The sequence below is a fragment of the Pinus tabuliformis genome, chromosome 9 (assembly GCF_031772625.1).
Source record: "Pinus tabuliformis cultivar Carrire ecotype Pingquan chromosome 9, CPIR1, whole genome shotgun sequence".
Lineage (NCBI taxonomy): Eukaryota > Viridiplantae > Streptophyta > Pinopsida > Pinales > Pinaceae > Pinus > Pinus tabuliformis.
In genome coordinates this window covers 1,772,833,648-1,772,861,438 of record NC_142307.1, presented here as the reverse complement: position 1 = coordinate 1,772,861,438, position 27,791 = coordinate 1,772,833,648, and positions in this window count along the sequence as shown.

Genomic DNA, 27,791 nt, shown 5'->3' with positions numbered 1-27,791 from the left:
GGGGCAACCAAGCATCGTCTAGCAAAAATCCACACACTGCACCGACCAGGCCTAAATCGCCATGTGTCATTTTCAAAGGAGACCACTATCATCGAGATTGTCCTTGCATCCCTCGGATCTTAAGGGACTGGTCTCCTCGTTTGCACAATCCGGTGTCATCAACCTCTGACGATCATGTTGAGCATACACTGTCAACTATTGAAAGTGAAGCCCCTGGACAAAAAGGAAAATATAAATTTCCTTGTAAATTGTGTGAAGGCGATCACGCTGTCCACCGTTTTTCCTTCTTAGACGAAGCTAAAAGAGTTTTGGACGACCGTCCGATTTCACCATTACGACTTCCTCCTGGATACAAGAAATTCTTGCCGAGTCCGTCACTAGTTGAAAATCGGCTGACACGCCCTTGTGGTCAGCCGAAGCGTCTATCATTGAAGATAAACCATCTAAATCCATACCTGACAAAAGTCAAAAGGTCGAGGCGGCAGTTGACCCGGTCTTGCCTTCAGAAGATCCATCTTCAGATGATACAGTCACCGAAGAAAACAAGAACGACCCCGTTCAAATTCTCTTCGTAAGCACAGACTCCGATGAATATGGGGGCAATCTACCCGTTCCTTTACCGCAGGAAGGAAGTTCGTCAGAGTTGTATTCGGCCGTCTATTCGATCCCACCTCCAAGCAACCTGGTTGTTTCCTTTGACTGGAATCTACTAGGCAGACCCCGTTTACCGGCTAGTGTACCATTCTGAATCATTGCTTAAATATATAGAATGGTCATGGCCGGTACCATCATAGATGAAGGGGCTTCTGTGAGTATCCTTTCCTCAACTGCTTGGAAAGCGCTTGGTTCAGCATCGCTTTTTCCTGAGATTAGAAATCTAACAGGTTTTGACAAAGGAACCAGTCAACCGTTAGGGATCCTTCCCGATGTGCCGATAACATTGAGAAGGAAAACTGTTCACATGAACGTAATGGTAGTCCAAGGACCCATGGATTATAATCTACTCCTTGGACGAGACTATATTTATTGCATGGGAGCCATTGTCTCCTCACTCTTTAGAGTAATGTGTTTTCCACACGAAGGAAGAGTGGTCAAGCTCATAGATCAGCTTTCATTCCTCGGTTCACACATAGCAAATAGTCATATACCAACCCTAAATGGTCTTTTCACGCAAGGAATGTCTCATCAATCCCCAGTCCATCCTCCTGATGAGCGCGAGTGATTCGGAGGGCGTGACTGAAACCCAGGGGGCATGCACCCTGGTCTGCTTCGGCAGGAAAACCTTGGGTATAGTGTAGGTTTCCACGGAGGATATATGACTAGTTTGACACACCTGTCCGTTTAGGAAAATGGGATTAGACTGGAATAAGATTCCCTCGTCAAAGTTATGTGAGTGGAGGTGTCTGCGCCACTCACCTTTGTCTATTTCGATAGACATCGCCGAAGAAGTGTTTTGTTTGTGGTACAGATATAACACTCTTTGGTAACCTGAAAAAGGTAGGCCTTTCCCGATAAAACAAATGTTTTGTCTGCAAATTGAGGGGTAACCTCGAAACTCTATTTCACTATACCTGGGGGCATGCAAACCTTTTGGCATGCAAGCGAAGAGCGGCCATTTATTTTTTAAATTTATAGTTCCTCTAACCCTTTAAACCCGTAGGATTGGTCGTTTCCTAACTTGCATAAAGAAAGTATGCGGGGCAAAGCTTTGAAATAATGTCGTTTTTATATATGAGACATCCTTATTATGCGACTGGATTAATCGAGCAGTTTTAACGCGGACTTCAAGCTCGTTAAAAAATAAACATAAGCAATGAGCAAGTGTTTCCCCCAGCATTTAAGTTCATTTTAAAATAAAAAATGAACCAATTTCTGGTAAATAACCATCGTGAATGTATTACTTCAACCTTTGAAGCCTTGGTCGTGTTCTCATCATCACCTCCACTCTATATTGGTTGATCATTCACCTCCACTTGATTGTTTACCCCTTTTGAGGAACAACTGCGAAGAGTGATCTTGTTAGCCATCCTTGTGACACTACCGTGATTGGAAAATTCCAAACCTTACCTGGAATCAGCTGCTACCCGAATCTATCACTCGTTCCTAAAAAACGAGTCTCCTTTAAGCTCTTTTCAACTGACTCGTAAAATATGAAAAGATTGCCGAGCAATTGGCCTCTCCAGCTCATTAAAGTGACTGGAAGTGCTATCCCTCCTTTAGATTTTAATCTTTTTGGACCTGAGGGATTATTACACAAAAAGATCGAGCGCTTGTTTTGTTCGGCTCGTTAAAATTACCGAAAATTCATCCCTTTTGTATTATTTTATACTTTTTTGGACTTAAGGGATTAGATGATGAAAAATTATTTTTGGAGTTTCCTTTACGTCCCTCTTCAGACTCTCTAAAATTGAAAAGGACCGAGTTATCTTTGTCGTTAAACTCGTTAAAACCTAATAGTGACAAACTTTTCCATAACAGACAAGAACGAGTTTCACTATCACTAGGCTCGTTAAAACATAGCGATGGTTTTGCCCGAAGGGCAAATTATAGAACAAGCATATGTTATCATCCTCAAGCTTGACAAAGATAAAGAGGTACTGGTCAGCAATGACTGGGGAAAAATTGGGAAGAAAACTTGAAGAAACTTTGTTGGTAGCAAGTCGCTCTTGAACATGACACTTTCACTCCGCATCTGAGTCGAGTTGGGTTGTTCCATTCACTGGTCACATCACCATGGTTCCATCACACCATCCACATTTGGGGTTAATGTTACCAATCCATCATGTCAGTGTCGCCGATATGTTCAAGAGAAGTCGCTCAGAGAATTCACCTGTGTCTCACCCACTATAATACATTTTCGCTCCATTCTTTCATGACCGCCACCCTGAACCGTATATCACCAGATCGTTTTCACCTCCATTAAAATCATTTGCTCCGTTCCGTGTCATTGATGTGGGATTCACTAAAGCCCTCCTATGAAAGATCGCTTCTTGTCGACATCAGCTCATTATCCAAGAAGTCGATCTAGGAACAACCCTTTCAGTACTTTGAAGCTTCCATGCCTCAATGGCAAGTTTTTCACTTCCGGCGACAGGTTTACATCAATGGCCTTCGACCGAAAGATTTTGCGTGGTGTTCGACGCCAAGTCCCTTATTCACACCACGTGAATTGTACTGTAGTACCTTGAGGATCATTATCATTATCGGTGATTCCTCTCATGCCTGTTAACAGCTTACATCATTGGCTGGTAATCAGGCGATGTCTTTCCATGTTCGACTCCAGAACATCTCTCACATGGATCGACTTGTACTTTGAGTGAAGATCGAACGAGATTGAAGACCCCGAATCTAGTTTCATCCATCCGGGCTGCGATATATATTCAAGAAAATAAAGACATCAAATGTACATCATTGCTGCATAAATAATCATCCAATCTAAGGGATGATGGCTCTACCAAAATCATCATTCTACACTCAGACGATTGTCTGTCCTATGTACATGAAAATGAATTTATAAAGTTGAGCATGGGAATGCCCACCTAAACTAGATCATGAAAATAATATGAAGATAATGCATTTTATTGTATCTTATTACAGGTCGCCTTCCAGCTCGAAAAATCTTCGGATCCTCATGATAAAGCATTTCACCCGACATCAAAAGATTAACAACCTCGTGCTTTAGGGGGCAACTGTTATAGACATTTTTGGGCACTGCAACCCCAAGCATAAATGTCCATAAACCAAGGGCTCCTAAGTCCCTAAAGGTTTTGTTCCAACCCCAAAAAGAACAAGGTCAACTGATTACAGCATCTCCCAGAAGTTCTCCATGAAAAACTACTCAGCACTGGTCAAAACTGGACCATTTCACCTGCTCCATAGGCAAAGTGCGTTGCATCCCACCTGAATACACACAGTAGGTGCGTGCATGTCAAAAAGCCCTTCTATGGGGTGCGATGGGCGAGAAGGGACAAATGGCAGGGTCAATCCGCAAGGTGGAGGAGCATGGAATCTTCCAGAAACCTCTCCTGTGACACTTGCCTCTCTGAATTCGACCAGGGATGAGTAAGAGATCATCAATCTCTAAGTGGAATCAAGAACTATCAGAGAGAAGACACTAATCAAATCTCAAAAGCTGACTCACCTCCCTTGCAGACATCTATATATGGATCCCTCATTCCAGAGATACAGAGGCTAGAATTTTGTATCTTGTAAGGAAGTGCTGCCGGTTTCTTGGTGTAATATCATAGTGTTGGGTGATCTAAGATTTTCATGAGGTGAAGAAGGGCTTTCTTGCTGAGAGGATGATGCTGGGTCAGAACAATTGGTTGTAATCCTCTTTTCTCTTTCTTGATTATCAATAAAGCTATTCAAGTTTTCCTCCACACTCTTGTATGATTGATGATTTATGCATTTGTGTGGTCAATGTACATCTGATCCTATATTGTTTATGATAATAGATCTATGTTCCCTGTTATGCTGCTTTGATTCTACAGGTACTCCTTGAAGCTGGGTAGACAAGGAAGTGAGTGGAAAAGACCTACCAGAAGAGAGAGGAATCAAGCAAGGAACCAAGCGCAAGACAGAGGTTTTTCTCCTTATTCTTCTCTTATCTTTTGCTCATAATGGAAAACGAAAGTAGTTTTTAGTGTGTTTGTTTCTAAGGTAGCTACCAGCCTTAGTGGGACTAGCAGCTCTGCATAGACACTAGTTTTCCCAATAACACGTAGTATGGATGATATAATGGAAAGAACAGTTCCTGTTGATAGTTCATTATCAGGATATGCTCCTCCCCAAGATAGTGTTGTTGTTCGATGCTCTTCTGAAAATGTTCATAACATTGGGGAAACATATTGCAATCGGGAAGAATCCCATATCGATATTGTGCATGCAAATGTCCACCCTAACCCTTCCGTGTGTCCAATTGCATATTCTAATGGCTAAAGGTTGCAAATAAGCCATGGTCGAGGTAATGATGACGTTTTGTGTGATGAATTGAATGATAGTTTACTTGGCCATTTGTTTGATAATTTGGATTCAGCTGCTCGAAACAAAAGACCTTACAATCCCGCTTCTCAAAGTAATGTGGTCCCACCAAGAGAATCAGTCATCCCTGATAGCATTTCACGTGGCACAATGGAGGTAACATAATTATATTTTGGTTTTCGCTGCAATAGTGGTTGTTCAGCTACATTCTAGACTAATGTAAATTTTCAGTGTTTTTGATTTGCTTTTCATTTTTTAAATTTCTAATTGTTTAGACAATGAATTTTGTGGCTTATTTTTCTTTCTTTGAACAGGACAGAAGTTGTTCCAATAGAGGCATAGAAATTAATTTCGTGTAGAAATTTTGAATAATTTAACACATATTTAACAGAGATTATCCTGATCATGTACTATTGCGGAATACATACACAATACATAAGCTCCTCTACGTTGATCATCAATATAGCAGCATCAATAACAATAAAACATCAAGAGCATTCACACATTAACACAGTATGTAACCTGGGGAAAGCATCTCGCTAAAAACCCCAACTATCTATATATTAATGATTGAGACCATGTAACATTACAAAGTAAAATGCTTATCACAAGAAATCTAGTACCAGCTCCACCTGTTACACACAATACAGCTAAGATCTAATCTCCAAATCTATTCCACTACTTGCCTGCCTCCAATGCTCAATACCTGCTCAAGAATGAATGAGAATGGTTTACCAAACTCATATTTCACCTCCAAAGAATCACTCACACTGTGTAAGACGTGAGAAGAGGCTATAATACTGGGAAAATACATGAGCAAACTCATTGGCATACTCAATCCCCTGATTGTGAAAATCTGATGCACAACTATAGTCATAACTGATAGCAATCTGATTCTCTAACACCTGTCCCTGTTGAACTAAACATGCACTGACATGCAACTGAGTTAACTGATGTATTCTATAGTTGCATTATGAGTTAATAATTAGTTTAACAACACATCATTAGTCTATTTGCAATTAGACTAATTACAACTAGTTTAACCAAGTCAAACTGAACATAACTCCATCAACTCTACAATCAACTCCACCAAACTCAACTGATTGAGTTCTAACTAAAGTCATGCATGCAACAACTCAACTGAATCATAAGAAAAGCATACTTCCTTCTGATAGCTGCATGGGCCACATCTGTAGCTCAAACTAAAGTGCTCCAAGAGAATAAGATCAAGTTTATAGTCCAAATATTATTATGAGACAATAATATTTGACTTTTCTATTTTGGATAGCCAGTCTAAAAATAGAATTTGATCACTCCTGCTATGATCACTCCTGCTGTGGTCACTCCTACTGTGATCACTCCTGCTATGGTCACTCCTGTTGTGATCATCCCTGCTGTGGTCACTCCTGCTGGGATCCAAAAATAGAACTTGCGCCATAATTTGCCTGCGGGCCCACTTAGTGAGGGCGACTCTTTTCACTAAGCTCCATCATCTTGTTGCAATCTCAACACTTCGTAGATGTTACATCTACTGATGTTAAAAGTGAAGAGGAACTATTTCATAGCGTTCATCCACATCGCCAAACAAATGTAAATGTTGAGTGGATTTGATATTTTTCTCATTTTCTCATTTACAGTTGCCTTGAAATTATGTTTTGTAACATTTCATGGAGAAACCATGATGTCATCTCGTTAGGTTGGCCAATTGGAATCCAAAAGATCAAATTGTAAAACTATTGTAGATGTATTTGATTTATTTTCAATTTTTGAATATTTCTTTTTTGGACATTTAGTTTTATAATGTATTTTATTTTTTTGAAACAGAAAACAACTCATTTGAATAGAGGCAAAGAAACTACATGAAAAAATGTTTCGTCCACTGTTCTTAGAATCTAATAGCAACCATCTCATAACCCTCATCCACGTGAAGACAGAAATGTAAATTTTGAATGCAATTGATTCTTTTTCATTTTCTTTGTTTATAATTAGTTGCAAATTAAATTTTAAGGTCTTTTATGACAAAGAGACCTTTACATCCTCTCAGATTCGTGAAATTCACACCATAAATTTGGAAACACATTCTCATAGATGCATTCCACGTGCTTCAAATTTATGAAGGGAATCTCACGTTCTTGAAGATGAAGTAAATGTTAGAAGAGATTTTACTCATTGAAATGGTTTTCAACATGGTTCGGCGAGTAGAGATCATATTCATTTTGATGAAAACATGATTGCAATGCATAAAAGGTTTCGAGCAAAGATAGATAGCTTGTCAGTTGTCCAAATGTGCCACATTTGCCAAGAATCATATCCCGGAATCCTTGTTGTGATACATTTTGAAGGACCTATTTGCAGACGATGTAAGAGTGAAAGAGGATCCCATCGTTTTTGTCGGTATAATAACATGGATCCTGGTGAGAAACCTCATATTTTAAGAGTTCTTACTCAAGTTGAAGAAATGCTAATAGCACGTGTGAATCCCATTTTTCAAGTGACACATGCTCGAGGTGGGCAATATAAGTATAGTGGTCATACAATTAGCTTTCCTCAAGATATTTCTACAATTGTATGAAGCCTTCCCTGACGTGTTGAAGATATTGACTTTCTAATTGTGAGGAGACATGGCGCTGAGTCTAAATATTATGAATGTTATGTCAAAAGATCTCGAGTGATGGATGCATTGCTTTTCAAAATCCAGCGTGATCAATACTATCAAGATGTTGTAATTGATTATGATTCAGTGAATGCTCTACCCGAAGGATCAATAGATGTCTCCTCCAAGCTTAAATTTTTTGATTGTCATATTGAAGAATCTGAGATCAATGAAACTAATAATGAAGAGTTTCATGCTGAGCATTTGCCCTCTCATCCTTCTTCCTTTGTTGCTTGCCTACCAAATGAATGCAGAGAAGTGGAAGAAATTAGAGCATTTCTTGATAATTTTCATTCTTCACATGTTCAAGACATGGATTGGCCCACTATTGGAACCTCTCCAGTGAATGAATATAATACAGAGGGGTTGTTTGATATGGCATTCCCAACATTGTTCCCCACTGGTGATGCTGATTGGTTGCAACCATGTATTTGTAGTGTTGAAGTTCATGAGTATGCATTGCATCTTCTTAGGTACTATGATCAGAGATTTGGAAGGCATCCTCGGTTTAGATATTACCTATTAAACATGATAATGCGGCATTGGAGCCAAGAAACTGTTGCGATTTTTGCAAAGAAACATTTACATGATAACTCACCTACAACAATTGAGGAGTTACGTCACCAACTATCTGATTTACTAGATAATAAGTTGGCTGAGCATATTATGCGATTTGGTTCTTCTCTAAGAGGTACAAGGGCATACTTGACTAAGTGTCTGTTGAAAAATGTGCAACAAGAAATGTTAAATTTAGAATGTGCTAAAAATAGACCTGCTAAAAATAGCATGTCTAAAAATAGCAGTTTGGCCAGTGAGGTCATTGGCCACATTGGGTGAGAGGTGAAACTGCTAAAAATAGAAAGTTCTAAAAATAGCATTTCTGGGTCCCTTCCTATTTATAGAAATCCCTAGTCTATCTATAGGAAGTAAAATTAATTTTGGTCTTAACAGCAGTTGGAAATATTAATTAATTAATTCAATTGAGTTAATTAGTTAAGGAAATTCGAATTTGAAGTCTTTGTGAGCATGCACATGAGTTGTCCCACTGATTGAGGAATTTATCCTTAATTTTCTCCACTAATTGAGGGAATAAGTATGAGTTCTATAATGAGAGAATCAGTTGACTTAGTTCTAACTAGTCAAGTCTAGTTAGATTATTTTAACAAGTTGTTAAAATAATAAAATATAGTTTGTTAATGCTTGCATGCATGTGACAACTATTATTTTAGATAACTGAGGATTCACTCATGGATAACTGTTGTATGTCAGTTCTGTCAAAGACCCAGTTGAGTCATATGAGGGACACTATACTATCAGATGCTAGGATATTTCTAGTAAGTATTCCTATCATAAGAAAGACATATATTTTCTCTATGACTAAGTAGTTGGACCTGAGGTGATAGAAGGTATGATCAAGCCAACTTACAGCCTATATAATGAGGCCTAGGTAGTCCATGATTTTCATCTTCTGATTGAAGATCATCAGAGTACAGAGAGAGCAGGATAGCTTGAGAGCTAATTCTTTTTGTATTTTGAAGAGGATTTCCACTTGATTGATAATACATGGTTGGGGTTTTATGCTGGTGCTTTCCCCTGGATATATCTTGTGTTATGTGTGATTATTTCTTTTGATCAGTTATGCATGTTTCTACTTGATGTTGCTCATGTATTCGATTATGCTTTCGCTTAATGTTTTGTAGAAGTAGAACAAGTATTATGCTTTAGGACATTGCATATATCGGTTTGTTCTACAGGTGAAATTTCTACATGGTATCAGAGCACAAGTGATCAAGCAAGAACAATATACTAGTAGGAGAAATTCGAAGTTTATTATTCGGGATATAGATCTCAAGTTCTTATCACATCTATTTCATCGATGGCATTCTATGGTTTGAGGCTTGAGTATGCCCTTGATGGCAGCTCAAACTATGTAGCTTGGAAGGATCGCATTGAGGAAATTTTGGAAGATAATGGTCTTAAGGATTTCATTGATCAAGAAATCCCTAAGCCTACTGACAAGACTGAGCAGGTGGAATGGAGGAATTGTGTGGATAGAGCTAGGAGAATTCTCTTGGAGGGAGTGCAAGATCACATTGTCTCGAGCCTCTGTGGGAAGGAGACTCCACATGCAATGTGGAAAACATTGAAAGATTTATATCAGAATAACAGTGATCAGAGGAAGCTGGCACTGAAGGACAAACGTCAAAAGATCAAGTGTGAAAGGGATGAGACAATCTATATGTATCTAACCAAGCTCATCACATGCAGGGATGGGCTTGCAAGTGTAGGGGTCATGACATCGGATGAGGATATGGTGAGTATAGCACTCCTTAGCCTTCTTAAGAGCTGGCATAGCTACCAGGAATCGGTGAATGGAAGGGAGAAACTACTAGATTGGGAACAACTATGATCGGATTTGATGCAGGAGGAGATCAGACAGAGCACCAGAGACAATTCTTCATCCATGCATGATGAGGAGAACTGTGCCTTAGCGAGTAAGGCAAAGAGGGGAAAGGAGAAGGTTTCTCTTTCCAAATCCAGTTCTTCCAATGATGGGAAGAAGGTTGACAAATCAAAAGTGCGATGCTTTCGTTGTCATGAGGTGGGATATTATGCTACAAATTGTCCACTGAGGAAATCCTAGAAGGGATCCAGGGAAGGATCTCAAGGTGAGGCACTTGCTTCACAGTTCGAGTTGGATTTCACACTCTTCACATACATGGTTTCATCCATGGTGGGAAGTGATTGGTTTCTTGACAGTGGAGCTTCTTTCCACATGACCGACGACAAGAGTTTGTTCAGTACTTTGGAGGAGAAAGGTCTCTAGATACTCATAGAGATGGGTAGTGATGAGAAGTATAGTGTCTCAGGTGTAGACACGGTTATTTTTTAGAGGGAGCATGGATCTTGCCTTACCTTGACCGATGTCAAGTATGTACCAGGACTGAAGAGAAACTTGGTGTCGATCGCGATGCTGGAAGATAGAGGTTATGATGTTGTCTTCAGTAAGGGAAAGGTTTCCTTAGACACATCATCACTAGACATGTTACACTAAAATTTGTCACCATGACTATTTGCAGTTAGTATGGCTCCATCAACTGTCATACTATCCTCCTTGGCAAGTCTTATACCTCTGCTCCTCATGTCAAACTCCAATAAAGAGAGAAAGTCTTTAAAAATCTATATAACTTTGGGTACACAGATTCTCTTAGCCTTACCTGCGTGTGCGCACCTCAAGTTCACAATACCTGCGTACTTGTACGCTCTGTCTGTAAAGGGGTGGGTGCGTACTCCTGTAAAGGTCAAAAGGCGCAAGTTTTACTTCAAAAAAGTTACTTGTTGTCGAATCTAGAGCATTCTAGAAGATGGTTTGACGTGTATTGAGCGCCTCCAAATGGTTCATGCATCCCAATGAAAGAGGAACTTATCCCATGAAGAGGGGAGCTATCCCATTGAAAGAGGGGCTTATCCCATTCATGGTGGACCTGATTAACTTCCTCCAAAGCACTATAAATACAGGCATTGGGCCAGAGGGAGGGGAGGTTGAAAGCTGAACATTCCTAAGGGTAGATGCTGCTGAAATTAGGACTCCCTTATAGATCTTGAGAGGAGAGATTCTAATCCTTTCCTAGCTTCATTTGGAAGTGGGTGAGCTGATCAAAGTAAAGGAGAACTCTTGCTGGACCCTGGGAGGGACTTGCACAACACCAAGGCACTGGTTGTAATGGTTTCTTTTGTTTCCAATTAATACAATTAAGCTCATTTTTCTCAACAAGTTGTTTTATAATTTGTTTCATATACTCCTTGGTCTTTATGATGAATATGTTTTATTATATGAGTTATTCAGGTGCTATGTAATCGTTTGCTTGTTAGTGAATGCAGGCTTCAAGGAGAAGGAGCTCATCTGGATCAGAGAGGCTGGACTACAACAAACAAGCGTTGGACTAAAGGTATGTGTTAAACACCTGGTTGCTTGTATTTTAAATGCATGTTTAGGGAAAGATAGTGTTTAATTGTCTTGTTTGTCACTAGAAAGCCTTAGCTTATAGGGAGGTCGGTTTTGTCCGCAAAATTGACTCTTTCCGCATGACAAAATGGCGACTCCACTGGGGAATCCATGGATTTGATTGATTTCTCTTTTGATTGATACTTTGATTTGAGAAAAGTCGATTTCTTTATAGTTTTTTACTGATTTACTGTGAATTTGGGTGGAATAGCTTAGGGTTAATTTAGTTTTTTATTTTTCTTGATTTTGAGAGTAGTACGCACCCTCTGCGTTAAGCACAGTGCGTACCTGTACGCACTTTTGCTATGTACACAGAGCGTGGCCGCACCTGTGCAAACAGGCTGCCTGCGTACCCCTGTCAAAAGCCTAGAAAATTTCAATTTTTTCTTTTTTATCTTTTAGATTTTGTTTATAGCTTGTTTTTGCTGCCTAGATCCACTGTTCACCTGTCAGAAGCTTTCATCTTAGCTAATTTCATTGGCATTCCTGCTTTAAGCTTTTATCAATTGGGTGTTTTGAGTCTCTTTTTTGAGAAATTCTAAATTTGATTTCCTTTGGTCATTACTTGGAGGTTTGTCTCAGTCTTTTCACAATTTTGCATCTTTTTCATCTTGTTTTTGCAAAAAAAATTCCCCCTCATTCGCCGGGGGGGGGGCTAAATTGTGTATGAGTGTTAATCGCCTTTGAGTGTTTTTATTTTTTTGATCTTTGGAACTCTCACCCAATTTTCTCGACTTGCACTTGATTGGTTCTTAGATTACATTAGAATCATCTTGTGTCTGAGAATTCTCTTGCATAGATCATATTTGCATAATTAGAATTCTCATTTTCAGAATATTAATGAAAAATTTGCATAGATTACATTTGCATACTTTTCAAGTGAATTGTGCATAGATTACAATTGCATAGTTTACATTCTGAAAAATCAATTGTAGGTTTAGATCAGTTTTCTTTGATTTGAATTTACACAAAAATAAAAATAAAAAAACTATTTTGGAATTGATTTGCATTAGTTTTTCTTGATGAAATTAATGCATTAGAGAATTTGTTATATTTTCTCTTAGTGATCAATTTTTTGCATTGTTGGAAGTGAATGGAAACTCTCTCCTTACTTTAGTTAGGATTCATCGAATTGAAAGGATTACATTATCATATTCGATTGCATTCAGTTTTGAGTCGGGTCATAGCACCATTGGTTTCGTATCCATTTATCCCTTTGAGTAATAACAGCCTAAATAACACAACGCTTAATTAAAATTCATCTAGTAATTTTTACATTTCTAGGGCTCTGATACACCAACATAGCTTAGGCTAGTGTCTTGGAGTAGGAGAGTAATTAACTCTCCAAGACAGTAAAACCAAACAAGTAGCTTATCTTGCGGTAGGATAAATCCAACTGTTACATTTATACTCTGGGAAAGCTCCTCTTAAAGGAGAAGCATGAGATCGTGTCCGAACCAGTGAGGGGATCAATCCTCCTTCATTGGGAACGACGCCAGATATGCACGTACAACAAACGGTAAACCTCGGATTAACCATTGTCGAGGAGCCTGGGGTCACTTGTTGGTAAACCTTGGATTATTGTCAAGGAGCCGGCAAGGGGATTGAGATTGCTACTCTGCCCTTGCGTGTGTATCGGATCGTAGACTGTTCCCCCAGGTATATTTGTTGCTGTTGGTGACCTTAGTGACCATTATCTTTAGGGTTCTACCCAAGGTGACGGTGGAGGGAAGATCCCACTGTACCTGGAGCAGACATCGGCTAGACTCACTTGGATTTTCTGGGGGGTTCACTTCACTCGAGACGGTTAAAGTGGAGGAACTTGGTCCAGTCTATTCATTAAGAAAGTTGTCGGGGTAACTGTTCCTCCCGCCACTTCTGTACTGAATTCTGCGATGTTGGATTTCATCACCAACTAGTTTTTTCGGTCTGGAAGGTTACTGTTTGTGTGTGGTTTGACTCCTAGATTTGATAGCGCGTGTTAATTTGTTTTCTTTTACCTTTAGAGACCATAGGTGTGAATTGTGAATTTTAATTGTTAAGTGTGAATTGTGAATTGTTAATTATAGTTTTAAAATTGTTAATAAAATTCACTGAAGTTGAATATAATGGCAAATGTTCCGGAATTTACCAACCTAGGAACCCCTCCTAACGAGAATCCTAGTACTTTTCCTTTCTTTGGAAATGTTGGTCCTCCTTATATGGCTACTTTGTCATTACCTGGATTTACAATAGGTTTACCGATATGGTTATTTTCAACTTCGTTGGCCCCAAGTACTCCAATTGTTCCACCTCAACCGAATGCTTCACCTCAACAGAGTTCACCATCTCAACATCACCAACCTTCTGTTGACCCTTTACCTTCTTCGCCTAATTTTTCTTCCTCCATTTCTTCCTCTTCACTTGGTAAAAGCCTTGATGCTAGTAACCAGGTGTCTAAAAAGAAGAAGAAAGGGAAGAAGAAAAAGAAGAAGAAACAAGATAAGAAAGAAGTCAACCAACCAAACATGGCTATAAGTGTTAGTTGTGTTGAGGAAAACTCCGACCTGCATCGTAAACCCAAATACCCTTGCAGGCTTTGTAAGGGTGACCACTTCCTTGTCAATTGTCCTGGTATTCCAAAGGTCTTGGAAGTATGGTCAGAAAAATCTCATCAACTTTCCATTGATCCATCAACCAGTGATAGTCAGGTTCCTGGGAAAAATGGTAAAGTTAGGTTTCCTTGTAAGTTATGCAAAGGGAGTCATCAAACTCAAATTTGCCCTCACATGGATGAAGCCTCCAAATTGTTGGAAAAACTTACTGTTCCACAACAAGAATTTCCAACTGGTTACCGTAAACTTTCTCCCAACCTACCATCAACTGATGGAGTGATTGATCTAAATTCAAGTACAGTCGATCACACTCTTCCATTGGAGAGTGAAACTCATGTCACTCAGGTTGATGATCCATTAGTTGATCAAGTGATCGATTCAATTTCACATTCAGTCGATCCCACTTTCCCTTTAGAAAGTGAACTTCATACCGCTCAGGTTCTTCTTGTTACATCATATTCTTCTATGCCGGGGAGCATTTCACCTGTTTCTACAGAACCCCCTCCAAGTACTGAGGTCTTTTCCTTTGATTGGAATAGACTGACAGAACCTCGTCTTCCTTCCTCCATCCCTTTCCAAATCATTGTTAAGGCTAGTGGTAGGGACATACATCGTACTCAGGTAGATGAAGGTGCTTCTGTTAGTATTTTATCCTCAACTGTTTGGAACGCTTTGGGTTCCCCTCAGCTTGTGCCTATTACGCAGAATTTGAAAGCTTTTAACAGAACCATTAGTGAACCTTTAGGGATCCTTCCTAAGTTTTCTATTACTTTGGAAGGTAAAACTATTTGTATTGATCTTATGGTAGTTCGAGGTCCCTTGGATTTAAATTTACTCCTTGGGCGAGACTATGTTTATGCAATGAAAGCTGTCGTATCGACTCTCTTTCACGTGATGTCTTTCCCTCACAATGGCAGTATTGTGACTGTAGACCAGCTTTCGTTCCCTAGTATTGTTTCAACTACCAATCATATGACACCCCTAAATGTTCCTGATTCTAAAGTGGTATCTACCCTGCCACGGGTTAATTATGTGGCAACTGATCCCATGTTTCCAGTTACCGATGTAAGTGAGCCTCTCACTATTTTCTCATCTTCCTTTGATTTAGATCCGGTAATTGACATGGAAAACTCTATGGGATTACTTGAACACAATGTTCTTATCCCTTTTGAGTCCCTTGACATGTGTTTCTTCCAGAGAACTATTCTTCCTTCTGATGAAGATCTCTTGGAAGCCATGATCAAGGTGTGTCCATTGACATGTCTTTCTTCCAGTTGGAAGCCATGATCAGTGTTGTGAGGATAGTTTTTTCCTGTATCAACCTCGTTAAAAAATGAAATAGGCTGAAGCGAGGATAGTTTTTTCCTGTCTCAACCTCGTTAAAAAATGAAACAGGCTAGTATGAGGACAGTTCTTTTCCTGTGTCAACCTCATTAAAAAATGAATCAGTTGGTATGAGGACAGTTCCTTTTACTGAGTCAACCTCATTAAAAAATGAATCAGGTAGGTTTTAGGTTATATAGGTAGATTGTAGAAAGTAGTTGTTTGAGGAAAGTTCCTTTTACTGTGTCGACCTCGTTAAAAAATGAATCAGGTTAGAGCATAGTTCCTTGTCTTGTGTCAAGCTCGTTAAAAAATGAATCAAGGTTTTTAGAGTAGAGTTTTTTGTTAGGTAGATTGTAGAGAGTAGTTATGAGCATAGTTCCTTATCTTGTGTCAAGCTCGTTTAAAAAATGAAACAAGAGTTATGAGCATAGTTCTTTTCCTGTGTCAACCTCTCTAAAAAATGAAACAACTCCCACAAGTCTTTCCATGATCTTGAAAGTAAAGCTTCATTCCATCCACCTCATTGAATGCAATGAAGCTTGGGGGCATGTACCTCGTTTTGCGTCATTATGCTGGGGGCATGTGAACTTATAACAAGCATAGTTTTTCATTTCAAGCTTGCATAAACATGAAACCGAATCCGAGCATAGTTCATTTCCTGTGTCAAGCTCGTTAAAAAATTAAACAAATCCTCCTCTAATTGAGTCGAGAGTTTGACTAGATCTCATAAATGTTAAGTTGTATATTTAGGTTAGTTATTTCAGTTTTTGCATAATTTTCTTACAGTTTTAGGTCGGGTCTTTCAAATGATCTCGTACATGAACCTTCATTCCATCCAGCTTGTACTTAGTTGTGTAAAAATGAAGTTAGGGGGGCATGCACTCTAGCAGTTATGCTTAGGGGGCATCAAGCACAGTTTTCTCTCTATTTCAAGCTTGTGTAAAAATGAAACTACTTTGAAGCATAGTTTTCCTCTGTTTCAAGCTTTTGTAAAAATGAAACCTATCTCGAGTCAATTTCAGTTATTTCCAAGACTCGTTAAACTCATGAAAATCCCGAGATTATTTTGCTATCTTTCATTCTCGTAAAACAAATGAAAATGCCGAGTTCTTTCCGTCTTTTCCTGCTCGTAAATTAAATTGAAAGTCGGCCATATGAGTACATTTTTATCATTTTTTCGAACTCATTAAAACTTATGAAAAAGTGAAAACCATGAGTACATTTTTATCATTTTTTCGAACTTGTTAAAACTTACGAAAACGTGAAACATTAGAGTCACCTTTAAGCTCTTTTCTGACTCCTAAAACATGAAAAGATTGTCGAGTTTTTCTTTTAAACTCGTTAAAACGGAATTAAAATATGGTCCACTTACAGCTCTTTTCCGACCGTAAAAACATGAAAATATTGCTGGATTTTTGTCGTTTCAAATTCGATATTGGTTATAAAATGACGTGTCATTAATCGCTTTTTTACTTTTTCGGGTCAAAGGCACTAGTAACGAAAAGTACTCCTTGGTCGTAAAAGATCAAGCGGTTATCTCAAGTATTATTTTATACTTTTTCGGGCTTGGGAGACACAAATTTACGAAAAAGGTCAACCCTGGAGTCTTCTTAAGTTTTTCAGACTCTCTAAAATTGAAAAACGCTGAGTTTCTCCTATACTGGACTCGTTAAAATTTCACAGTAAAGGACCTATTCGATTACAAACAGGAACGGACCACTCCTTCTTAGGGTTTGAATCTAAACTAAGTTGGACTCATCTGAAGGATGAGCTTATAATCAAGCAAATGTTATCCTCCTCAAGCTTGTTAAAAAATAAAGAGGTACTTGCCAGAAATGGTGGGGGAAAAGAGAGAAAAATGGGCCTATTTGTTATCCTTTGTCTCAGAGAAACCTTATCACCGCTCTTGAACACGACACTTTTCATTCACCTGGGTTGGGAAATCATTTGCCTCACAGTTGATCAAACCACATTGAAGGTCTTCAGCCGGGTATTAACTTTGGGTCAAATATCACCAAGCCATCTGTTGTGTCGTTATGTGTTCAAGAGGTTGCTGCAAATAAACCATTCATCTGCAAAATACCTGTCATCAATCTTGACCGTCCCTGAGTCAGTCCTTACAGCTACATTTCTTCAACTTGATCTGTGATTTCGTGTTGTGGGCTTGCCTACAACGGATCGCTTTCTATCGACATCAGCACATTATCTAGAAAGATGATCTAGAAATCGTCAATACCTTGAAATCCGCATGCATCAATGGCAGGTTTCTCGCCTTTGACGACAGTTTACATCATTGACTTTCGATCGAAGGATTCCATGACATGTTCGACATCAACGCATTCATGGATTGTACTGGGTACTTTGAGAACCATTGACATCACTGGTGGTCTCTCTCACACTTGTTAACAGTTTACATCATCGACTGGTAATCAAGTAGTTTCTACCATGTTCGACATCAACTCATTTATTCGCATGGATAGAATCGTACCATTTCGGGAAGTAGGAATGAAGACCCTGGATCTAGTTTCCACCATCCAGGCTGCGAGGAGTTTTGTATTCATTATGCAGTAGACTAATCATAAGCAGATGGCTGTGTCCATACTGTGTCTACATGAGTCTATGGTTATGATGTACTGCGAAATCATTCCTATATCAGAGCAATAGTTAGTTTGTTAGTTAAAGTTTTCAATCTGAGTATGAGAATGCCTACCTTAGCGATGATATGATCTTATATATGTATTTTGTGTTGAATATTTGCAGGTTCCAACTGGGCTCTCCACAAGATAATCCTTGAAATGATAAAGTACTTCACCCTTCCTAGATGATATGAAACCCTAATCTACTACAGGCTTCGCACTTTAGGGGGCAATCTGTTACACTAAAATTTGTCACCATGATTATTTGCAGTTAGTATGGCTCCATCAACTGTCATACTATCCTCCTTGGCAAGTCTTATACCTCTGCTCCTCATGTCAAACTCCAATAAAGAGAGAAAGTCTTTAAAAATCTATATAACTTTGGGTACGCAGATTCTCTTAGCCTTACCTGCGTGTGCGCACCTCAAGTTCACAATACCTACGTACTTTTACACTCTGTCTGTAAAGGGGTGGGTGCGTACTCTTGTAAAGGTCAAAAGGTGAAAGTTTTACTTCAAAACAGTTACTTGTGGTCGAATCTAGAGCATTCTAGAAGATGGTTTGACGTGTATTGAGCGCCTCTAGATGGTTCATGCATCCCAATGAAAGAGGAACTTATCCCATGAAGAGGGGAGCTATCCCATTGAAAGAGGGGCTTATCCCATTCATGGTGGACCTGATTAACTTCCTCCAAAGCACTATAAATACAGGCATTGGGCCAGAGGGAGGGGAGGTTTAAAGCTGAACATTCCTAAGGGTAGATGCTGCTGAAATTAGGACTCCCTTATAGAGCTTGAGAGGAGAGATTCTAATCCTTTCCTAGCTTCATTTGGAAGTGGGTGAGCTGATCAAAGTAAAGGAGAAATCTTGCTGGACCCTGGGAGGGACCTGCACAACACCAAGGCACTGGTTGTAATGGTTTCTTTTGTTTCCAATTAATACAATTAAGCTCATTTTTCTCAACAAGTTGTTTTATAATTTGTTTCATATACTCCTTGGTCTTTATGATGAATATGTTTTATTATATGAGTTATTCAGGTGCTATGTAATCGTTTGCTTGTTAGTGAATGCAGGCTTCAAGGAGAAGGAGCTCATCTGGATCAGAGAGGCTGGACTACAACAAACAAGCATTGGACTAAAGGTATGTGTTAAACACCTGGTTGCTTGTATTTTAAATGCATGTTTAGGGAAAGATAGTGTTTAATTGTCTTGTTTGTCACTAGAAATCCTTAGCTTCTAGGGAGGTCAGTTTTGTCCGCAAAATTGACTCTTTCCGCATGACAAGACAGGTGAAGTAGATTGGTTCACGGGTCAAGAACCTGTATGCTCTTGAGGTTCAAGATGCATGTAAAGCCTTGAGCAGCAAGGCAACTGATGGAGACTTGGTGGTTGAGAGGGAGGATATATTACCTCTCAACATGCAGAGCCAGAAGAAGTCTCAGATGATTGTGGAGGAGCCACGATTGGTGCAGCAGCTTCAGGAGGTTGTGGAGTAGCCACAACAGGAGAAGCTGAGTGGAGACGAGTAGAGACATCTACTCATGTAGAGACCTCTAGTAGGGGGAAACTTCGAGCCATGTGGGCTAAGGGATGACATGCAACCATACCTCCAGGTAGGAGGTGGGGTGATATAGAGTGATCGTCCCAAGGAGGAGCGACAGGATCCTTGAGGTACCCAACCTCGTGGATGAGACCTTGCTACAAGAGCTCCGATGTGGAGTAGCAAGAACTGACTGATTGGGTAGAGATAGATGCGGGTGGAGCGACAGAGAGAGCGTAAGTGCAGGGAATCCCATAACAGCGCATAGCTAGTAGGCTACAGCAATGCGAGAGGCAGAAGTGTTTTTCACAATGTTATGTGGCACAAATAGGTGTGCAATGGTGCGAGATGCATGGAGATGTTGCAGTAGCACAAATGTCAGAGAGGGAGCACTTGTCCGCAACAGGTAGAGCTTCAACATCAGAGTATGTTCCTAGCCCAACAGAGTGATTAGTTGGGAGTGTTTTTGTTCCAAGTGTTGTTGGAGCAAGTGGACCGGGTAGATGTGTTGCATGCAAAACATTCCAGAGTTACAGGATCAGGTTCGAGAGAAATCCTTTCTTGTTGAGAGGGAGTGTTGAAAAATGTGAAACAAGAAATGTTAAATTTAGAATGTGCTAAAAATAGACCTGCTAAAACTAACATGTCTAAAAATAGCAGTTTGGCCAGTGAGGTCATTGGCCACATTGTGTGAGAGGTGAAACTTCTAAAATTAGAAAGTTCTAAAAATAGAATTTCTAGGTCCCTTCTTATTTATATCAATCCCTAGTCTATCTATAGGAAGTAAAATTAATTTTGGTCTTAACAGCAGTTGGAAATATTAATTAATTAATTCAGTTGAATTGACTAGTTAAGGAAATTTGAATTTGAAGTCTTTGTGAGCATGCACATGAGTTGTCCCACTGATTGAGGAATTTATCCTTAATTTCCTCCACTGATCGAGGGAATAAGTATGAGTTCTATAATGAGAGAATCAGTTGACTTAGTTCTAGCTAGTCAAGTCTAGTTATATTATTTTAACAAGTTGTTAAAATAATAAAATATAGTTTGTTAATGCTTGCATGCATGTGAAAACTATTATTTTAGATAACTCAGGATTCACTCATGGATAACTGTTGCATGTCAGTTCTGTCAAAGACCCAGTTGAGATTAGACAAGGGACACTGTACTATCAGATGCTAGGATATTTCTAGTAAGTATTCCTATCACAAGAAAGGCATCTATTTTCTCAATGACTACGTAGTTGGACCTGAGGTGATAGCAGGTATGATCATGCCAACTTACAACCTATATAATGAGGCCTAGGTAGTCCATGATTTTCATCTTCTGATTGAAGATCATCGGAGTACAAATAGAGCAGGATAGCTTGAGAGCTGATTCTTTTTGTATTTTGAAGAGGATTTCCACTTGATTGATAATACATGGTTGGGGTTTTATGCTGGTGCTTTCCCCTGGATATATCTTGTGTTATGTGTGATTCTTTCTTTTGATCAGTTATGCATGTTTCTACTTGATGTTTCTCATGTATTCGATTATGCTTCCGCTTAATGTTTTGTAGAAGTAGAACAAGTATTATGCTTTAGGACATTGCATATATCGGTTTGTTCTACAAGTGAAATTTCTACATGGTATCAGAGCACAGGTGATCAAGCAAGAAAAGTATACTAGCAGGAGAAATTCGAAGTTTATTATTCGGAATATAGATCTCAAGTTCTTATCACATCTATTTCATCGATGGTGTTCTATGGTTTGAGGCTTGAGTATGCCCTTGATGGCAACTCAAACTATATAGCTTGGAAGGATCGCATGGAGGAAGTTTTGGAAGATAATGGTCTTAAGTATTTCATCGATCAAGAAATCCCTAAGCCTACTGACAAGACTAAGCAAGTCGAATGGAGGAAGTGTGTGGCTAGAGCTAGGAGAATTCTCTTGGAGGGAGTGTAAGATCACATTGTCTTGAGCCTCCATGGGAAGGAGACTCCACATGCAATGTGGAAAACATTGAAATATTTATATTAGAATAGCAGTGATCAGAGGAAGCTGGCACTGAAGGAAAAACTTCGAAAGATCAAGTGTGAAAGGGATGAGACGATCTCTATGTATCTGACCAAGCTCATCACATGCAGGGATGAGCTTGCAAGTGTAGGGGTCGTGACATCGGATGAGGATATGGTGAGTCTAGCACTCCTTGGCCTTCCTAAGAGCTGGCATAGCTACCAGGACTCGGTGAATGGAAGGGAGAAACTGCCAGATTGGGAACGACTATGGTTGGATTTGATGCAGGAGGAGATCAAACGGAGCACCAGAGACAGTTCTTCATCCATGCATGATGAGGAGAACTATGCCTTAGCGAGTAAGGCAAAGAGGGGGAAGGAGAAGGTTTCTCTTTGCGAATTCAGTTCTTCCGATGATGGGAAGAGGGTTGACAAATCGAAAGTGTGATGCTTTCGTTGTCATGAGGTGGGCCATTATGCTACAAATTGTCCACTAAGGAAATCCAAGAAGGGATCCAGGGAAGGATCTCAAGGTGAGGCACTTGCTTCATAGTTCGAGTTGGATTTCACACTCTTCGCATGCATGGTTTCATCCATGGCGGGAAGTGGTTGGATTCTTGATAGTGGAGCTTCTTTCCACATAACCGGTGACAAGAGATTGTTCAGTACTTTGGAGGAGAAAGATCTCGAGATACTCATAGTGGTGGGTAATGATGAGAAGTATAGTGTCTCAGGTGTAGGCATGGTTATTTTTCAGAGGGAGCATGGATCTCGCCTTACCTTGACCGATGTCAAGTATGTACCAGGACTGAAGAGAAACTTGGTGTCGATCGCGATGTTGGAAGATAGAGGTTATGATGTAGTCTTCAGTAAGGGAAAGGTTTTCCTTAGACACATCATCACTAGACAGGTGAAGCAGATTGGTTCATGGGTCAAGAACCTGTATGCTCTTGAGGTTCAAGATGCATGCAAAGCCTTAAGTAGCAAGGCAACTGATGGAGACTTGGTAGTTGACAGGGAGGGTATATTACCTCTCAACATGTAGAGCCAGAAGAAGTCTCAGACGATTGTGGAGGAGCCACGATTGGTGCAGCAGCTTCAGGAGGTTGTGGAGCAACCACAACAAGGGAAGCTGAGTGGAGATCGAGTAGAGACATCTACTCATGCAGAGACCTCCGGTAGGGGGAAACTTCGAGCTAGGTGGGGTGAGGGATCACATGTAGCCATACCTCCAGGTAGGAGGTGCAGCGATATAGAGTGATCGTCCCAAGGAGGAGGGGCAGGATCCTTGAGGTAGTCAACCTCTTGGATGAGACCTTGCTACAGGAGCCCCGATGTGGAGTAGCAGGAACTGACTGATTGAGTAGAGATAGATGCGGATGGAGCAGCAGAGAGAGCGACAGTGCAGGAAATCCCATAATAACGCATAGCTAGTAGCTGCAGCAATGCGAGAGGCAAAAGTGTTTTGCACAATGCTAGGTGGCATAGAGAGGTGTACAATGGTGTGAGATGCATGGAGATATTGCAGTAGCACAAATGTTAGAGAGGGAGCACTTATCAGCAGCAGGTAGAGCTTCAACATCAGATTATGTTCCTAGCCCAACAGAGTGATCAGTTGGGAGTGTTTTTGTTCCAAGTGTTGTTGGAGCAAGTGGACCGGGTAGATGTGTTGCATGCAGAACATTCCAAAGTTACAGGATCGGGTTCGAGAGAAAGCCTTTCTTGTTGAGAGGGAGTGTTGAAGAAGTGCAACAAGAAATGTTAAATTTAGAATGTGCTAAAAATAGACCTACTAAAAATAGCATGTCTAAAAAGAGAAGTTTGGCCAGTGAGGTCATTGGCCACATTGGGTGAGAGTTGAAACTACTAAAAATAGAAAGTTCTAAAAATAGCATTTCTGGGTCCCTTCCTATTTATAGCAGTCCCTAGTCTATCTATAGGAAGTAAAATTAATTTTGGTCTTAACAACAGTTGGAAATATAAATTAATTAATTCAGTTTAGTTAATTAGTTAAGGAAATTCGAATTTGAAGTCTTTGTGAGCATGCAGATGAGTTGTCCCACTGATTGCAGAATTTATCCTTAATTTCCTCCACTGATTGAGGGAATAAGTATGAGTTCTATAATGTGAGAATCAGTTGACTTAGTTCTAACTAGTCAAGTCCAGTTAGATTATTTTAACAAGTTGTTAAAATAATAAAATATAGTTTGTTAATGCTTGTATGCATGTGACAACTATTATTTTAGATAACTGAGGATTCGCTCATAGATAACTGTTGTATGTCAGTTCTGTCAAAGACACAATTGAGATTAGATGAGGGACACTGTACTATCAGATGCTAGGATATTTCTAGTAAGTATTCCTATCATAAGAAAGGCATCTATTTTCTCTATGATTACGTAGTTGGACCTGAGGTGACAATAGGTATGATCAGGCCAACTTACAGCCTATATAATGAGGCCTAGGTAGTCCATGATTTTCATCTTTTGATTAAAGATCATCATAGTACAGAGAGAGCAGGATAGATTGAGAGCTGACTCTTTTTGTTTGAAGAGGATTTCCACTTGATTGATAATACATGGTTGGGGTTTTATGCTGGTGCTTTCCCCTGGATATATCTTGTGTTATGTGTGATTATTTCTCTTGATTAATTATGCATGTTTCTACTTGATGTTGCTCATGTATTCGATTATGCTTCCGCTTAATGTTTTGTAGAAGTAGAACAAATATTATGCTTTAGGACATTGCATATATCAGTTTGTTCTACAGGTGAAACTTCTATAGTGTCGATCTGAATTGACGGACATGATTACTTAGTTAGGATGTCCATCTTTATTTTTTAATTTGAGTGCAGCTAACACAAAGTGGCCATAGTTGCATAACCTCATGCCCATACATTCACATTCTCGTTCTTCAAATGAGCATCATATGAAAATTGAGAATATTTTGATGAAATACCATATTAACTTAAAAAAGAAAAAAAAAACATATTGTCAATTTGACACAATTTCTTCAAGAGCAAAGATTGGGTTGTGTCATATATAAAGAACATTATACAATGAGAGTGTATCTAGCACCCCAATAACGGACGACTTTTTGTAGGATATTTCTGTAAAAATTGATTGTTTACATTCGGTCCATGTCGAGCCGCCATCCAAGCACGAATACCTTCGTTCAGGAGAATATTTTTTGTGTAGAAAGTCTCAGATTCAGGATCTTCTACTGCAACCAAAATATGTAGTTGCCCTGGAGCATGTACTATCACAGAGAAATGTTTGGTATAGATTATTATTCACAAAGTAGATAGATAGATGGGAGGATGAAAAAATTAGAAGAAGAAAGGATTTTCTGGTTGGACGCATGAAATTGGTGGGAGGGGTAAAGACTGACAATAACATACTATCACAAACCCTCACGAAAAAGAAGTGTTTGTCCAATTGCTCTCGGAAGCTTTATTACCCCATGGGCCTGACGGTGAAATTCATATTCTATACGAGGTCTCGTGTTCAAACGAGGACACTAAGAATTCTGGATTTTATTCAATGTTGTTTTCTGCTCTGTGTTATATATCTAAAAGGGTCCCCCCCTACCAAGTGAGTGAATAATTATGAAGTCATCCTGCAATTATGATTCTTTTTTAAGCTATAAAAGTTGGAGAATTTTTATGTTAATCTGTGATGTCTTCTCTCGAACTTTACAGTAAGGCAGCATAGATATTTACATGCCAATAAATTTAGGGGATTCTGACACATGCCACTTTAAAAATTCAAACTCCTCCCTTGTCATTCCACTCATCCAATGTCCACCTTATCCATCTGAGTGATATTACCTTGCTTCTCTATTCTGATATCTTATATCTTTAATGTGCATTAAGATATTCTTCGTGTAAACAGATATTAGTACTTGCGTTCATATAACAATGTACACCATGCTAAATCACGCATCAATATAGTATTAAATCATAGCCCCATTATTCATAATAACATAAACACATTCATTCATAACAAAAGTAAATGGACAAAACACAGATATTTCTAGAATAATCTCTTTATTGAATTTCAGATCTGCTTACATACTCGAGACTACCCTGCACACTTAGCTGTAGGGATCCAAAAACTCAATTGCAGACTCTACTCTAGGCCTCTGTGCACACAGCTACAAAGCCTCTCTTCTACTCTAAGACTCTTCACTCTTTACTTCTAATGGCCCATTACATTCATTCTTCGTTATTATCTATCTACCTTAGACTCTCTAAGGCTCCTTTTTATATAATCTCATGGTCTGCGGACCATGGGTAGATCTACTAAAGTTGACACAACTTACATAAAAGAAGGGAAAAACCCTTTATAACATTTTACTATCTATGCACTTCGCGACCACAACTTGTGGAGACTTTACACTTTACATAAAAATAACTTGGGCTTTCTACCCCAAACTTGGGCTTTTGCCCCAAATTGACGTAGGGACCCTGTCCCAACAAATGCACCTCAACTTAGTCGAGAACTCCCGCTGAGTTTAAGCATATAATTAAGCAGAGGAAAAACCTCAGATCAAGTGAGAAACACTTTGCATTCTAAGAAGTTCTAAGTTGTGATGCCTGTTGCATGAACTCTTTGAGAATTTGCTTACAAGCCCATCTCTGATTAGTATCCTGAGTCCAATCAAAACCTCATTAACAACTCCATGTCTGCACCAGCTGAGACCGCTAGTACTGGGGGAATTTTCACCTCTGAGGGAGCTACCCCTGAGGTCGTGAGTATGGAGGTTCCCGCAACAGTGCCTAAGGCACCAAGGTTTCTTAGGCTGAAGCCTACACTGACGAGAGAGGTTACCAAGCCGAAGAAGGATAAACAGAAGAAGACATTTCCGATGCGCGAGTCACTGAGGAAACATGCAGCTATATAGGTGCAGCGGAAAGAAAAGTTGAGCACAAAGGAGAAGAGGAAGGTGGTAGATCTGAAGGCAGAGGATGGAGCAGATGATTTTGACATTGACGGGGTGGACTCTATTTCAAAACTGTCGGAGTATATCCCTTTGTGAAAGGGTAAGGTGAAGGTCCCGAAGGACCCAGATGCCGGAATATTCTCCGTCAACACTCCCCTGTTGCCGAAGAACATTACCTTTGAAGGTCCGCGCTTAGCGCGGGTCCCGCATTTTAATCTTGAAGATTGGGATTTGGCGGACCTTGAGTGGTTCCCCCACCTTGCTACTGACACCTTCTTGCACAGGGTTTTCTACAAGGAGTCTGGAGTCACTGCACTGGAGTTAGTGGAATGGATTCATAGAGTTGGTTTGATCTTTGGATCTTCGGGCAGTCGCGCTGCCTGATGGAGCTCTTAGTGCGAAGGCAAACACTGACAAGGCTACTGTCAACACTTTAAAGAATATTGGTCTAAACTTGACCACACTCCCCAATAAATTCCTTCACACGCTGTAAGTAGGTGTGCTTGCAGAGCTTAAGGTTTGACAGCAGCGTGCACTGAGCATGATCAACGAATATAAGGTTAACAATGAAAAGATGTTTGTTGAGAAGAAGATCATGCTAGAAGCATGGAAGAAGGTTAGAAGTAGGATGAGCGAACCGAAACCGTCGTAGTCGAAGCATGCAGAACAATTCCAGAACTACATATACTAGAAGAAGCGTCGTTGGAGGCCAAGATTAGAAAGTTGGCTGCAGGTGTGCATGATGCAAAAGACAGACATAACCAAGGTTTAGTTCAAACTGAATCTTAAAATCACAGACCCTGAGTTGAAATCACAACCTTCAACTCCACCAGAGATCAGAGAACAGCGCGAGGCAACTTTAAAGGATGGAGTCGTGACAGTAAATGTCGTAGTGGCAGATTGCAGTGTGCTTTTCGAGCAATCTATGGAGGTACTTATGACTCTACAGGAAGATCCTAACATGCAGAGGTTAAACACATAGGCCCAAGAGTTCCAACAACAATATGATGAAGCAAGAGCGGCGATGCGCACCATCTCTATAATGCAAACATTGGCAAAGTTGCAAGAGGCAAAAAAACTGCTCGAAATAGTGGAAGCAACGCAACGGAAAGAGG